Here is a 13,372-nt window from a genome sequence, read left to right on the forward strand (position 1 = left end):
ACACAGACCTTGGCGTTGGGCATGTGTAAGGTATAAAGTAACCTGACTAGGTTGACAAATTCCTCCCCATCCTGCGCAGTACTGTAAACAGAAAGAGCCATTCCACCGAGTCAAATGCTTTCGACTCGTCTTGTTGGACCACTGGCAATAGTCCAAAAACCATAGCAAGTGGAGCGCCCGGTATGAATCCTGACTGATCCGTTTTCACACATCTGTGCATCAACGGGGGTCACTCTGGACACCAGTATTTTGGCCAGAATCTTATTGTCCATATTAATAAGCTATATAGGGCAACAGGAGGAGCTATCACCTGCTCTTTTATCTGGCTTCAATAGTACCACGACCACGGCCTCTCTTAATGACTCCGGTAGCTGGCCATACCTCAGACTTTGACGAGACACCTCTAGCAATTTTGGGGGCAGCTTTCCAGCGATGTTTTTTTATAAAACTCGGCTGTGTAACCATCTGGGCCTGGGGCTTTCCCTAATGGTAATCATTTGATAAAATAGAGAGGCCTAACCATTCCCTTTCATCTGCTGTGCACCAATACAACGCTACCTGATCAAGGTGTCGCCCAAGTCCTGCTGCGATGTTAGAGTCTGTGAGGAGTACAAGCGTCTGTAAAATGTATAGATTTCCTTGACACCATCTGCATCTCTGAATTTCTCCTCCCCTTGTTATTTCTAATGCATAAAACATGGCCCCTTGGCGTATCTGACCTTGCCTCTCTTGCCAGCAGACTCCCAGGACGCTACCCTTCACCATATTGTCGCACTGGCGCCCTCCCCAGAAGAAACCTCACTTCCCTCTGAACTAGCTCTCCAAATAACTTCAGTTGTTTCTTAATCTCAGCCTGCTTGGTCGTCATTGTCGCTGATACCTCTGCTTGCAGTTGCCCTATCCGAGCCTCGCTGTCTGCCAGTTGTCATCGAATTTGCTTCAGTATCCCCAACTACTTTGAAATACATTCCACTCTCGTAACACATTTAAAACTCTCCCACAGTGTCACATAGGATTCCACCGACCCCAGATTCAGTTAGAAAAGTCATCAATAGCCCTAGATATCCCTCCCCCGAATAACACATTCGTCAAGCCATCGCTCTTAAACACCCAGGGTGTTCTCCCTCCCATTCTACCAGGCACTGTCAAGGCCATACCACTGGTGCGTGTTCCGACAGTGTGCACGCCATGACTGCTACCTCATATACCCTGCCTACAATTGTGTTAGAGACCAAGAAGTAATCCAACCTTAAGGCTGAATTATGGACCGAGGATTGAAACGTGGACCGCTCCCTCTGTGTGTCTAGTTCTCCAGACATCATTTACTTCCCATGTCCAACACATATCCTGTAGTCTGCATGTCACTTTAGGCAGTGTCCTATTGGTACCCCTAGTCCTGTCTGGATCGGGGTCCATTACTGGAGTGAAATCCCCTGCCCAAATGATCTCCCCGGGTGGGGTCTCCTCCAGCTGCTGTGTTATCCACCCCAGGGTTTCCATTGAGTCTTAGTTGGGGCCGTAGAAATTAATCAGGGTGAATATTCGGCCATGTATTGACCCATCTACTAATAAGGTGCGTCCCCCCTGATACTTAACCTGTGAAATAATTCAGATCCCAACCGTATTTCGCGACAGTATACACACCCCCTGGATTAGGAGGAAGAATAGCAATGAAAACACCATCCTTGCCCAAATTTCGTTTCTCTCACAGGGGTGAAATGAGTTTCCTGAAGAAACTATGTCCACTTGATGATGTTGCATGTACAGTATAACCTTACAGCAGTTAGATGGACAGTTCAGGCCCCTGACATTCCACGTCATACTCTTAAGTGTTATAGCCATCTTGTCATGTCATTTTCCCAACGGTTCCCCAAGGTAAAGATTGTAGCCAGGCACCCCCTGGCTGATTTGCGAAGTAAAATACCCCCAGAAACGACTGCATTCTCCCATCTGCCCTCCCAATCCAAGTGCCGCCCCCACCAGCAACCCCAACATGCCAGTTTCCCCATCCACCTCCCCCACCAACAAACTTGTGCTCACTCATGAGGATACACCAGGGCCCAGTCGCCCAAGCAGCCCTAGTTAACGTACATAACTCTGACTGCCATTTGCTTGTGTAATAATTTTCGCCACTAATCGCAGGCATCGAGTGTTTCTTGTTTTATGGGGGATTACCCCATTGTTTATAGTTTCTTCAGCAATGTGGTGCTCTAGGCAGTGATTCCAGAAACGCGTTTGCTTCCTCCAGAGTGTGGAAAAACAACACATGGCCATCGTGTTCCACTCTGAATTTGGCAGGGAATAGCATTGCATATTTGTTGTTTCTGTCCGAAAGTCTCTTCTTAACATCTATAAAGGTCTTCCTTGTTGACTGCACCCTGTCCGAGAAGTCTGGGAAGAGGTGGATTGATGCTCCTTGATTTGTCAGGTAGCCTTTCTCCCTAGCTTTCTGCAGGGCCCGATCTCTATCCCACTAGTTCAGTAGTCGAGCAATTATCGGGCTCGCTGGTGCCTGAGCACCAGTCTCTTTCCACTGGTGTTGCGATGGGCTCTCTCCACAATAAATACCGCTGAGATCTTAATTTCCCAGGATTTCCATCAGCAGGTCCTCCATCATCGTCTCGATGTTGCGCTAATCTGCCAACTCAGCCACCCCTATAATTCTCAGGTTGTTCCTGCGGGAGCGGGAATCAAGGTCATCCTGCTTGTCCATTAATTCCTTGAGCGCGCTCTTAATCAAGACTTGTTCTCTTGTGGCAGTATGGGATTCATCCTCGATAGTGGATACCCGGCCCACAACCTCATCTAGGCGCCCTCTGTGTTTGTCCAGGCATACGTGCATATGGTCCACTTTGCATGTCAGGGTGTCCATCTTCCCGTGTAGAGACTTAATGCTTGCCTGCACTTGACCAAGCATTTATTTGGATGTCTTTGAGTGCTCCTCCTGGGTCCAACCCGGGAGAATGAACAGTGCCGCCTGGGGAATCCTCCCCCGAGACTAGGTGCTTGGCCAACATAGGTACCTCGAATTGCAACTTCAGCTGTTTGCCAGATTTCTGTGATTTCGACATGGTGTTGCTTTCCATTTGTTGTGCTTTCCACATTCTGGCCATGCCTCTGGTGTGCCTTCCAGGGGCCACCATACTAAGCAATATATGTAGCCCTTCTTACTCTGCCGTTTCGTCACCTCCACTGTCTCACTGTCCCTTGCCTCTCTGGGTCTTCAAGGAGTCGTGAACCACCCTGCACGGTATCTGTCCATGTATTGATTTCCCCAGGTGCAGGTCCAACACAACACCCCCTGAGTTCTACTTCGCTTGTGAGGCGGGTAGAACAAGCAGGAGCTAAGCACCTGAAGACTCACAGGTTCCGGATCTTTTACACCGCCTCTCGTCTGGGGATCACAGTATGGGTTGGTACCCCCAGACACTTGATTAGCTATCCACTCCTAAAGATGGTCCCCAGTTATTCGTAGGCTCCTGTCTAGGTGGTAGATCACTCTCCCCGGTTGTCTGAGTGTGTGCAGGCTGGCATCCCGAGTCCATCCCTGCTCTTGAATTGGGACCTGTATTGCAGAATAACCCCTCCAGAGATCTGTGTTCCACAATAGGCAGCCCTCTGTTGTCCCTGTGCCCCCTACATTCCAGTCCACTTCAGGGGGGGGCAGGAGCAGGCTTTAGCAGTACAGTCTCTCCCCTCCTGCCCTGCTGCACAAGCCCGCTGCCCAGGGATGGACACTGCGGTACATTGCTCTGTGTTATTTACAGCGTCCCCAGCGCGGGCAGCTCTCTGGTGTGCTAATAGGTGCCCGGGGCCTCCATCGCTGCACGCCCTCAGGCAATGTCCGCAGCGGATTCCCACTGCTCTTCAGCGGCCCCCAGGCACATGGTCACTGGCAGCTAGTTCGGTCTGCTCCGGTGTCCTAATCCAGCATCCAAACCTATGCTTCAACACAGGGCCGCATTCTCTGCTGCACACACGGGCTGTCTCACTGGCGCTGCGGGACAGCCTTGTCATTTCTCTGCGCGAAAGTCAACGTTTGTGTGGGTAGTCGTGGGTCAAACAACCGGCATTGGTGTCCAGTGATAAAGTCACCTGGGAAATGGCCACCAGGAGGCAACATTTCCTAAAAAAATGATACCCCTCCTAAATATTTGGGGAAAGTATTTTAGGGGTCAGGAAAAATGAGGTGACATTATCACGTGGAACCAAGGCATTTTACCCGATAGAGGGGGTAGGGAGATATCCACCAACACGCCATTGGCAGAGGTGTATTTGGGAGGTTTGTGCTTTGAGCACCCAGTTCCCATCGATTACAGGGCTTTTGGCAGAGGGTGGCATCGCATAGGGACATAGAGCCAAATAGTTGGCAATTGTTCAAACATGGCTACAGTTGCACACTTTAATTTTCATATAACAAGGGAGCACTGAAGTGAAACAGCCTTATACCCTGTGATTTTTTCTCGTATTCCTTCCTGGGGTCCACAGACCGGAAACATGGAAGCAGAGTGCTTTTGACTGGCATAGAATAACCGGCGAAATGCTCGTTTTATACCGATATGCAATTGCCAATGATGGAATAGTATACACACGCACTGTTTTCAAGAGCAATAATATTTTACAATACTTGCTTTTACTTGTTTGAAATATCATTAGCAAGTTTGTTGTTTTTGCTCCCTTGTGAATGATTACAATTGCTCACATGTTAACACACCATATAAAGAGAACTGTGCATACAATAGTTTTCAACAATGTTGATTTTTCTTAGCTAGTTGTGTACGAAAATCATGATTTTATTAAAAGCAATGGAGACATAGATTTTGCATTATAACCTCTTTACTAAACTGGCAGCAGCAAAGATGACAGTGTTAGCTCAAAGACCGAAAAGATACTCCTCCACCATGACCCAGATGCACTTTACCACCATCAAAAACCTATAAATAGTGCTCAGGCCCCCGCCTCGTCCTCTTCTTTGCCTGACATGCCATCACCAAAGAACCCACAGCATGAATCAACAGGAAACCGTCGTGCATGCCTTCTCCTCCAACCGGACCACCTCCTCAGATGTTGTTTCCTGAAGCGAAACAAACAATCAGTTAGGGCGAGGACAAGGATGGTAAAATCTTTCTCTGTTGACTTTAAAATCACAATTTTCATATACAACTAGCTAAGAAAATCGACATTTTATAGCAAGCCACAGAAGCTGCCATGTTGCACATTCAAAGCGCATTTACCACCGATTGTGAAGCATGCACGACCAGCTTGAAATAGAACGTCTTGAACGTGAAATCGCCAGACCAATCAGCTGCTCTCAAAATATCCAGGAAGGTACCCCTACTAAGTATGATTTTTAAGCCATAGCACCCCTAGAGAAATGGGTGCCAAATTGGTGACACATCAATACCAGATAGGGACATCATCCATCTAACCCACTGGGCTAACGGAGAGGAAACGGGACAAAAAGGCATCTGACTCTGTGACCATCTCCTGGGACATGGCATAAATGGCCTTGCCTTTCCATGCCTGCATATGCTGAAGCCACCACTCCAACTCCTCCCTCGCTTCTGTGGAAAGGGCAATGCAATTTGCAAAACCAAACCCCACCTCAGATGTTGCGTCTTCAGCCTCTGAACGGCCCGATAATGAGGTATTGTCTGGATAGATGCCGGCAAAAGCCCCACAATCTCAATCTATGTGACATTTGGGCTGCCAGGACTGCCCCAATCTCCTTGATTTTGGCCGGCAGCAGCAAAAGGGACTCCTGCAAGGTGTCTATCTGGAGCCCCTAAAAATGTATCTTCTGACTCGGCTGTATCCGAGACTTGTCGCAGTTGATCACAAAAGAGTCTGCAATAAGGCCACTGTGATCTGTAACTGATGCAGTTCCATCTCCTAGGACTACGACATCAAAAGAATGGTGTCTAAGTAAATGATGACGCAAATCCCTCACGCTCTGAGGGCCGCCACCACCGGCTTCATCACCTTCGTGGAGCACCACAGGGCCGAACGGCTGTGACACAAACGCCCTTTTCTTGCTGGCCCACAAACTGCAAAAACTTCAGGTGCGGCCCGTGAATGGGTATGGTCAAGTAAGCATCTTTGAGATCCAACCTCACCATCTAATCCCCTGGAAGAAGAGTGGCTGTCTCTCAGAAGATAGATACCCTCCATCTTGAGATGGTTGTACTCCAGGAACGCGTAACTCCCGGAGATTGATAACTGGTCATAACCCCTCCAATTTCTTCTTTACCCGTAAAATATTGCTGATGAAACCGGGAGAGGATCATGCCAGCTGCCAAATCGCTCCTTTTTGAAGTTGTTGCTGCACCTCCTGATCTATCACCTGCATATTCTCTTGCGAGAAAACAATCATCCTCTGAGGCGTCACATGCAAGGGCTCCTCATAAACTGTATGTGAGACCCTTGAACAGTCTGCAGCACCCACGGATCGTGTGTGAGGGCACAGCAAGAACAGAAAAACCCAATTAATCTGCCCCCTATCTTTTCCCAGAAAGAATTGTGCGTTTGAAACAGAGGACTAGCCTCTGTGCATCCCGGAACTCTGTCCTCCTAGAGGAAAGTTCTGTTGTGCTCTCCATCCTCTAATATGTTGTGGGTAAAAGGTGTGGGCTGAAGGGACCTCCACTGACAGCTGCACAAACCCCATGACTGACGGTTGGAGCCTTGACTGATGCGGCCAGGTAAGCAACCCCATCATTTACCGGTCTGTCCAAAAACACCCCCCCAAAAAACTCTCTTCAAAGAGGCCTGTTCCATATCCAGAGAAGTATATAAGCCCACATATTTACATCTATCCTTACTGAACTTGTCCCAAAACAATTGTGTGCCTGCCTTAACACCGGGCTCTCTCTGGGCTAAATCTGCCAACTTGAGGTCTCGGGCCAGAAACACACACTTCCTGCACTCACTGACGCCGGATGTGTGCCCAAAAAACAAATCGCTCTCTGCACCCACTGACTCAGAACACCAGGATCTACCAAACCCCTTTGCTCCTGTGCCTCCTCCCGTGAGATCAAAAATGTTAGCGAGAGGACCCGTAACATCAAGTACCTTGTCCTAACACAATGTCAGGGCTCTATCCAAACCCTTTTTAGGATTCTTGCTTGACTTGGTCAAAAGAATCACCAACTGCAGGTTACTGTGACCTTCTGAAAAGTGGACAGCCTAGGGCACTCTGACCATAGCCTATTCTTCTTCTCCTTCTCCAATGGCTTCCAGATCCTACCATCCAAATACCTTGCTACATGGGGAAAACATACCCAGTCTGATGGGCAATACCTTGCTACATGGGGAAAACATACCCACCCTGATGGGCAATAGCAGAGGGAACAAACAAAGGCAACCCGTGTGCATCCAAAATCTCCTGTGCGGCCTCAGGTGCTTCAACAGAAGGGCCAGCACTACCCTCACCTATAAGGGGTGCAGAGCCATATATATGCCGGCTTTGACTCTCTGTAGTCAAACCCAGGTCAGCGGAATCGGACTTGCCATCCCCATCTCTCCTCGAAGAGGAGGCTACGGCATCCCGCTTCCTTTTTTTTGTGGCAAACTCACCCCTGCCACCATGGACACAGGGCTTTTGCACTTATCGCGGGTTGCCTTTTTTGGCTAAGGCACACACACCACCTTGACTCTTTTTGCACCTCTGCAGGACTTCTGCCCATACACTGCCCCGTCTTTTTCTTCAAAGGTGCCTGCATAGCTGATTCCTCTGTCCCTGACAAGTCAGTCGACCAAAACTGCTCCTCTTCACCAGGAGCAATCGAAACGGGGACCCCGCTTAGTGCCCCACTGACAGCTCCACTAAGGTGGTAGCCATAGAAGAGGACAGAGTGTGCAGCGCCCAACAGAGAAGAATGCAACTGATCCAACTCTTGAAACTGCCATGCAGACACTGTGGAAGGGCCCTCCCCAGGCCCACACTCATTGCCACTGTGCGACATGGCTCTCCCCAGAAAACCACCAGAGGACACCCCCACAAAAAAACAGCATGAACAAATGCCCAAGGCAATGTCGTGCCTCGCAGAAACAAAGCAGCACTGTGACGCTGGAAAGGAATCACACAGAGGCATGGAAAGCTGACTGCTGCTGCTGACAGCTCGCGCACAGCCACCGTCACGCGCCACCAGGAAGCATGCGTGCCCCCCCAGAGGCGTAGCCAGGATTGTCTAGCAAATGGGGCCTGATGCTAATGTAGTTGGGCCCACTGCACTGACAAAAATATCTGTAAATTCCCACGCAGCGCTGCTGAGTGGGCATTTACAGATTTTGGGTGGGCCTTGCCCCTCAGGCCCTACCCTGCCTACGCCTCTGGTGCCCCCACTCCTTGGACTCTCCGCAGCTGAGCCAGAGTACTGTCACCCGACCCAGCAGCGCGCCGGAGGACACCTGAGCCCCCCTCCCTCAGGGAGCAAACTCCCCGCAAGGACACCGCACCGCAATGCGGCCGTCCAGAAAGAGAAATCCCTTCGGTGTTTCCAGTTCACCGAAGGGTGTTTCTCTTTCTCTTTGGCGACTACGGGCAGACTGTATGAAGCTCAACAAGTGATCACTGGTTACGAACCTGCTGCACTGGCATGATAGCAAATAGAAATGTGCAGACAGTGTGTTATCTTAGACCCAAACTGACTACAGAACAGCGCACATCGCAAACACAGAATACCTAGTAAAAAAAAATGTCACTTACCTGACTGGCGGCAGCAAAGAGGACGAAGTGGGGGCCTGGGCATTATTTATAGACTGTTGATGGTGATGAAGTGCACCTGGGTCATGGTGGCGCAGGGCAGAGTATTTGTTCTGTCTTCATGAATGAACCCTCTCATGTCCTTGCTACTGGCAGTTCGGTAAAGAGGTTATAATGCAAAATCGCAGCCTCTGTGTATTGCTGTAAAATCTTCATGTACGTCATTTTTGTGGTCTATGTGATTTTACCGAGGTAGTTTCACTGCTGCATTTCTTACTCCCTTTTTAATTCGTTTTTGCTGCAAAATGAAGGGAAGCACTTTGTTGTGGCCTCTAAGGACGACAGGACGCCAGGGTAATTGTAATTGCCTTCATTGGTTAACAAAACGCGGGATTGCAATAGTCCATGCGTGGGACGGGGCAGGTACTCAGTCTTGGCTAGGCCTTCCAGCTATTTGCACTGGAAGCAGGGTGTGCATTTGTGCTGCATGCTGTATACTTCCAGGGCCCCCAGGAGGCCTCCTATGGCATTGGACATACGCCCTGGAAGTGAGCTGGTACTGGCTTGGGCCTTTAGTCATGTTGGCTCCTCACATAGAGCAGCGCTGTCCAGACCGACTTGTCTGGCGCTCCACCAGCCTCACACTGGCGCCAAAGTCCCCGCTCGCGGAGCGCGGGTCCGCAAGATCACTTTGGGTCGAGATCTCGCGAGACCGCGCTCTCGCGATCACATGATGTCCCCACACACTTCCAATGCCCACCCTCTCTACATCGCATGTTGCCTCACCCCAACAAAAAAAAAACACTTCTGTGATGAAACTTCTGCCGTAAAAAGACTGGACATCGTGTTATATAGCTTGTACACCGTGAGGGGGTGCGTCTCTTAATTAAATCACTGACCATGGCACCTGAGGACTTGGGTTCTCAACCTGTGTTCAGCATTTGATTAAAAAATATGATGTCATTTGATTGTGCAAAATCCCTTTTTTTCAAACTCCTGCTTACTACAATGGGGCCAAGCACATCAGCCTGAAGCTTATGTGCAAAGTGCTTCTGCTGCAATGAAATGTTCTATGCAAAATCCTTTGTCTGCTTCTTCGAGCTTGATCCTTGTCAGATCAAATGACTCAAAAAAACTGTTCTATTATTATTCATGTGCCACAGAGGTTCTTGAGATTTCAATAGTGCAGGCCAAAATGGGTCCCTTCTTAACATGTTTTCTTCCCTTTAAACTATGTTATCATTTAGAATGGTGAAAATGTCTTGTTCAAGAAATGGGAGCTGTCAATCTCACAGGCATCATATTGTTTCAATTTCAGCATGCAAACCTGGAGACGAACATGGCCATGATCATGGCCACGGTCATGGCCACGGCCACGGCCACTGCCACAAGGGCGACAAAAAAGGTATGTAATAAGCTGAAAAATAACCTACAAAAAAATTGTAACCCATCAAATGCAAGCAATATGAAGTGCTTCTGGTACTTGGTTGCACACATGTTTCTTTCATTTAAAACAATTAAGCAATGGCATGCATTCTATTGATGTGCATAGTGTGGCATTCACCACATCAAGGCACAGATGTATCACACAAAGTATTGGCTAGCACCTGGAAATAGATTAATGTCAATATAGCTTAATTAGAACACCACAAAAGGGATTACGAAATCCACACACTCTTGCAACATAGTTAGAAATAATGCATGGTCTTGTGATCGTTTTGGCAGGCACGGATACACGTTCACCTGTACGTTGCACAGTCTCTGTGCACTCTTTCACATTAATACTTTTTTCAGAGGATTTTATTTAAGGGGAGCTACTCATTTTTTTAGGAAACCATTATTGGAGAAGAATATGTTCATCGTGAAGCTTTCAGGCAGGCATGCCTGCGGTTCTCACTGCAGTCCTTCCAGATTCAGAGGATGTGACTGAGTTCAATACAAGACGAGTGGACCTTTGCAAGTGAGAGGACTTCAACTTGTGTCGTCAGGGTCCGGTGTGCGGGAGAACATGGTGGAAAGGGACAGCTCAAAGGCTCGGACGGAGATGGGCCAAGTCATCAGGGAGCAGAGGACAGGCTCAGGAGGGGGCAGAACAAATGCTCAGAAAGGGGCAGTCTATACACTCTAAAGGGGGTTGCACACAGGCTCAGGAAGTGGGCCGATTGTGGGCATCAGAAGGAGTGTGCTTCTGGGCTTTGGGAGGAGGCGTCTCATGGGCTACGGAAGGAGTGTGCGTTTGGGCTCTGGAAGGGGGCATCTTGTGGGCTCGGGGACAGGGCTACTTGCAGTACAGTCTCAGGAGGGGGAAGCACAATCCAACGGCTTATTGAGAGGCCACCCTCAACACAGGGAGTTCCTTCTCTGCCCAAGCTAAGTGTCACACAATAAATAGTTAATGTTAGTTTTTTTTTATTCAGCCCAATCTCAGCCTCATATCATGCCCCTTCGATCCCTCCCCCTGAGCTACCATTGAGCCAAGAACAAGGCAGGTGTACAGGAAATATATTTGCATTTATTTGAATTATAGGTAATAGAAATCACACTAAACTACACACGCCACCTTCTTTGTGGCTCACAATTAATTTCTTGTTACACAAATAAATCCAACAAAAGGGTTGGGAAAAACGCATTTTGGAGAAGTTCTCCTTCGACAGGGTGGAGACCTACAAGATGCAGTACAAAAAATATGGATTTAGCATTGCAATTAATGTCAAAGTTTTCCAAATGCATTGGCTTATGAGCCCTTATTGATGAGGCAGCAGCTGGCCTCCCCTACTTTTAATTAAAATATTTTTTTTCCTAAGAAGATCTTGAAATTGATATATTGAAGTACACTACCACCCTAAATAGAACATTTGCATCAACTTCTTAAGAAGGATCTTCTATTCGAACTTTCCTTGACTCATCAGTAGCTCCGAATGGAGAACAGAGTGAGAGCGATGGTAGGGGCCACGGACAAGGAAGATACCATCAAGGAATCGGAAAACTCCCCAGCCCGGCAAGTGTAGGGGTCCACTTGTCGAGCGAAAAAAGTGAACTACAGACCTCCCATTTTGCACTATCTGTGGTCTTGATCAATCACCAACAACCATCTCGGATGCACGCTGTAAGAGCGTACATTGACAGTGAAGCCGTTGGGAATTACATCGACCAGGATCTTGCGGCAAAGATGGGGCTTCTGTTATGCCCTAAATCAACCGCCGACACTGTTACCACCGTCGACGGCACGGAAATAGCTTCTGGTGCAGTATCCCAATGCACTGCAGCTTTAACCCTTCTGTGCCAGGATGGACACCAAGAATCTATCGTTTTCAACCTCATTAAGGCACCACAGTTCCGGTTGATTTTGGGAATGCCATGGTTGGTAGCTCACAATCCTCGAATCGATTGGCGAGCAAAAGAATTGGCCTTTCCCCAGACTTGCGCCCACACATGTTATCGCCAAGAGAAACAGCCAATAGACACCAGAACCTCCACGCTTGCAACTGTGGCAATCGGCACCCTACCAAGTGAATACCAGGACTTTCAAGATGTCTTTCAGAAAGAACAGACTAATACCCTGCCACCGCATAGACCATACGATTGCCAAATCGACCTGATACCCGGCGCACAAATCCCTTGTGGGCGAATTTACGCACTCACGGAACCACAAAAAACAAGACTTGAAGGCCTATCTTGACCAATACCTGGCCAACGGGTTCATCCGTCCCTCGAAGTCTCCAGCAGCCAGTCCTCTATTCTTCGTACCGAAAAAGGAGGGGGACTTGAGAACGTGCATCGACTATCGCGCACTGAACCAGATTACCGTAAAAAAAACCCTACCCCATGCCACTGATCCCTGAATTGCTTGATCAAGTCAAAGATGCCCAAATCTACACAAAACTAGACCTGAGGGGGGCATGTCACCTTGTTCCCGTAAAACAGGGGGATGAATGGAAAACTGCTTTTCGCACCAAATACGGCTTGTACGAATATCAAGTAATGCCCTTTGTCCTTTGCAACACGCCTGCAGCATTTCAATACTTCATGAACGATGTCCTACGGGAATTGATGGATGTCTGTGCTCTAGTGTACATCGACGATATTCTAGTATATTCTGCATCAAAGCAGGACCACGTTAAACACGTCCGATCCGTATTGGAGAAACTACATCAACATCAGTTTGCAAAGGTAGCGGGCGCCCCTCTCTCGATCAGCTCTACGCCAAGCTCGAAAAGTGCTCATTCCACGTCTCCGAGGTGGAATTCCTGGGCTTTATTCTCAGCCCGACGGATGTGCACAAGGTAGATGCTATCCTGAACTGGCCATCCCCAAATTCATTCAAGGGGGTTCAAAGTATGTTGGGTTTTGCAAACATCTACCGCCGGTTCATCCCAGGATTTTCGCAAATCGTGCATCCCATCACGTCATTGCTAAGGGAAAGCAACAAAAAGTTCCAGTGGACAACAGAAGCCGATAAAGCTTTCCAGGAACTCGAAGCAAGATTCACATCTGCCCCAATCTTACGCCACCCTCGCCCTGATCTCCCATACTTGGTGTCGATCTAGAAAAGTAGACACCCCTCGATCATAAGACTATGTATTATGTTGGCCGAAGACCAACCGTCTCATGCATTTAGTATTAGAAATATATAGCCATAAACTTGACTAAGGTGGGGCCATTTTAAAG

General features: G+C 48.4%; 1 long non-coding RNA gene across 2 annotated transcripts in view; it reads right to left on the reverse strand.

Moving 5' to 3' along the window:
* Nucleotides 1–4,772: 4,772 nt before the first annotated feature.
* The window catches only part of LOC138472550 (uncharacterized), a 237,281-nt gene continuing 228,681 nt past the window's right edge, over nucleotides 4,773–13,372 (reverse strand). For both annotated transcript variants that reach the window (XR_011268638.1, XR_011268639.1), the window contains one exon: nucleotides 4,773–5,074. This is a non-coding gene — a long non-coding RNA (uncharacterized lncRNA). The remainder of the gene's footprint in view (nucleotides 5,075–13,372) is intronic.

Source organism: Ambystoma mexicanum, chromosome 8 (assembly GCF_040938575.1).
Source record: "Ambystoma mexicanum isolate Mex_15411 chromosome 8, UKY_AmexF1_1, whole genome shotgun sequence".
NCBI classification, from domain to species: Eukaryota; Metazoa; Chordata; class Amphibia; order Caudata; family Ambystomatidae; genus Ambystoma; species Ambystoma mexicanum.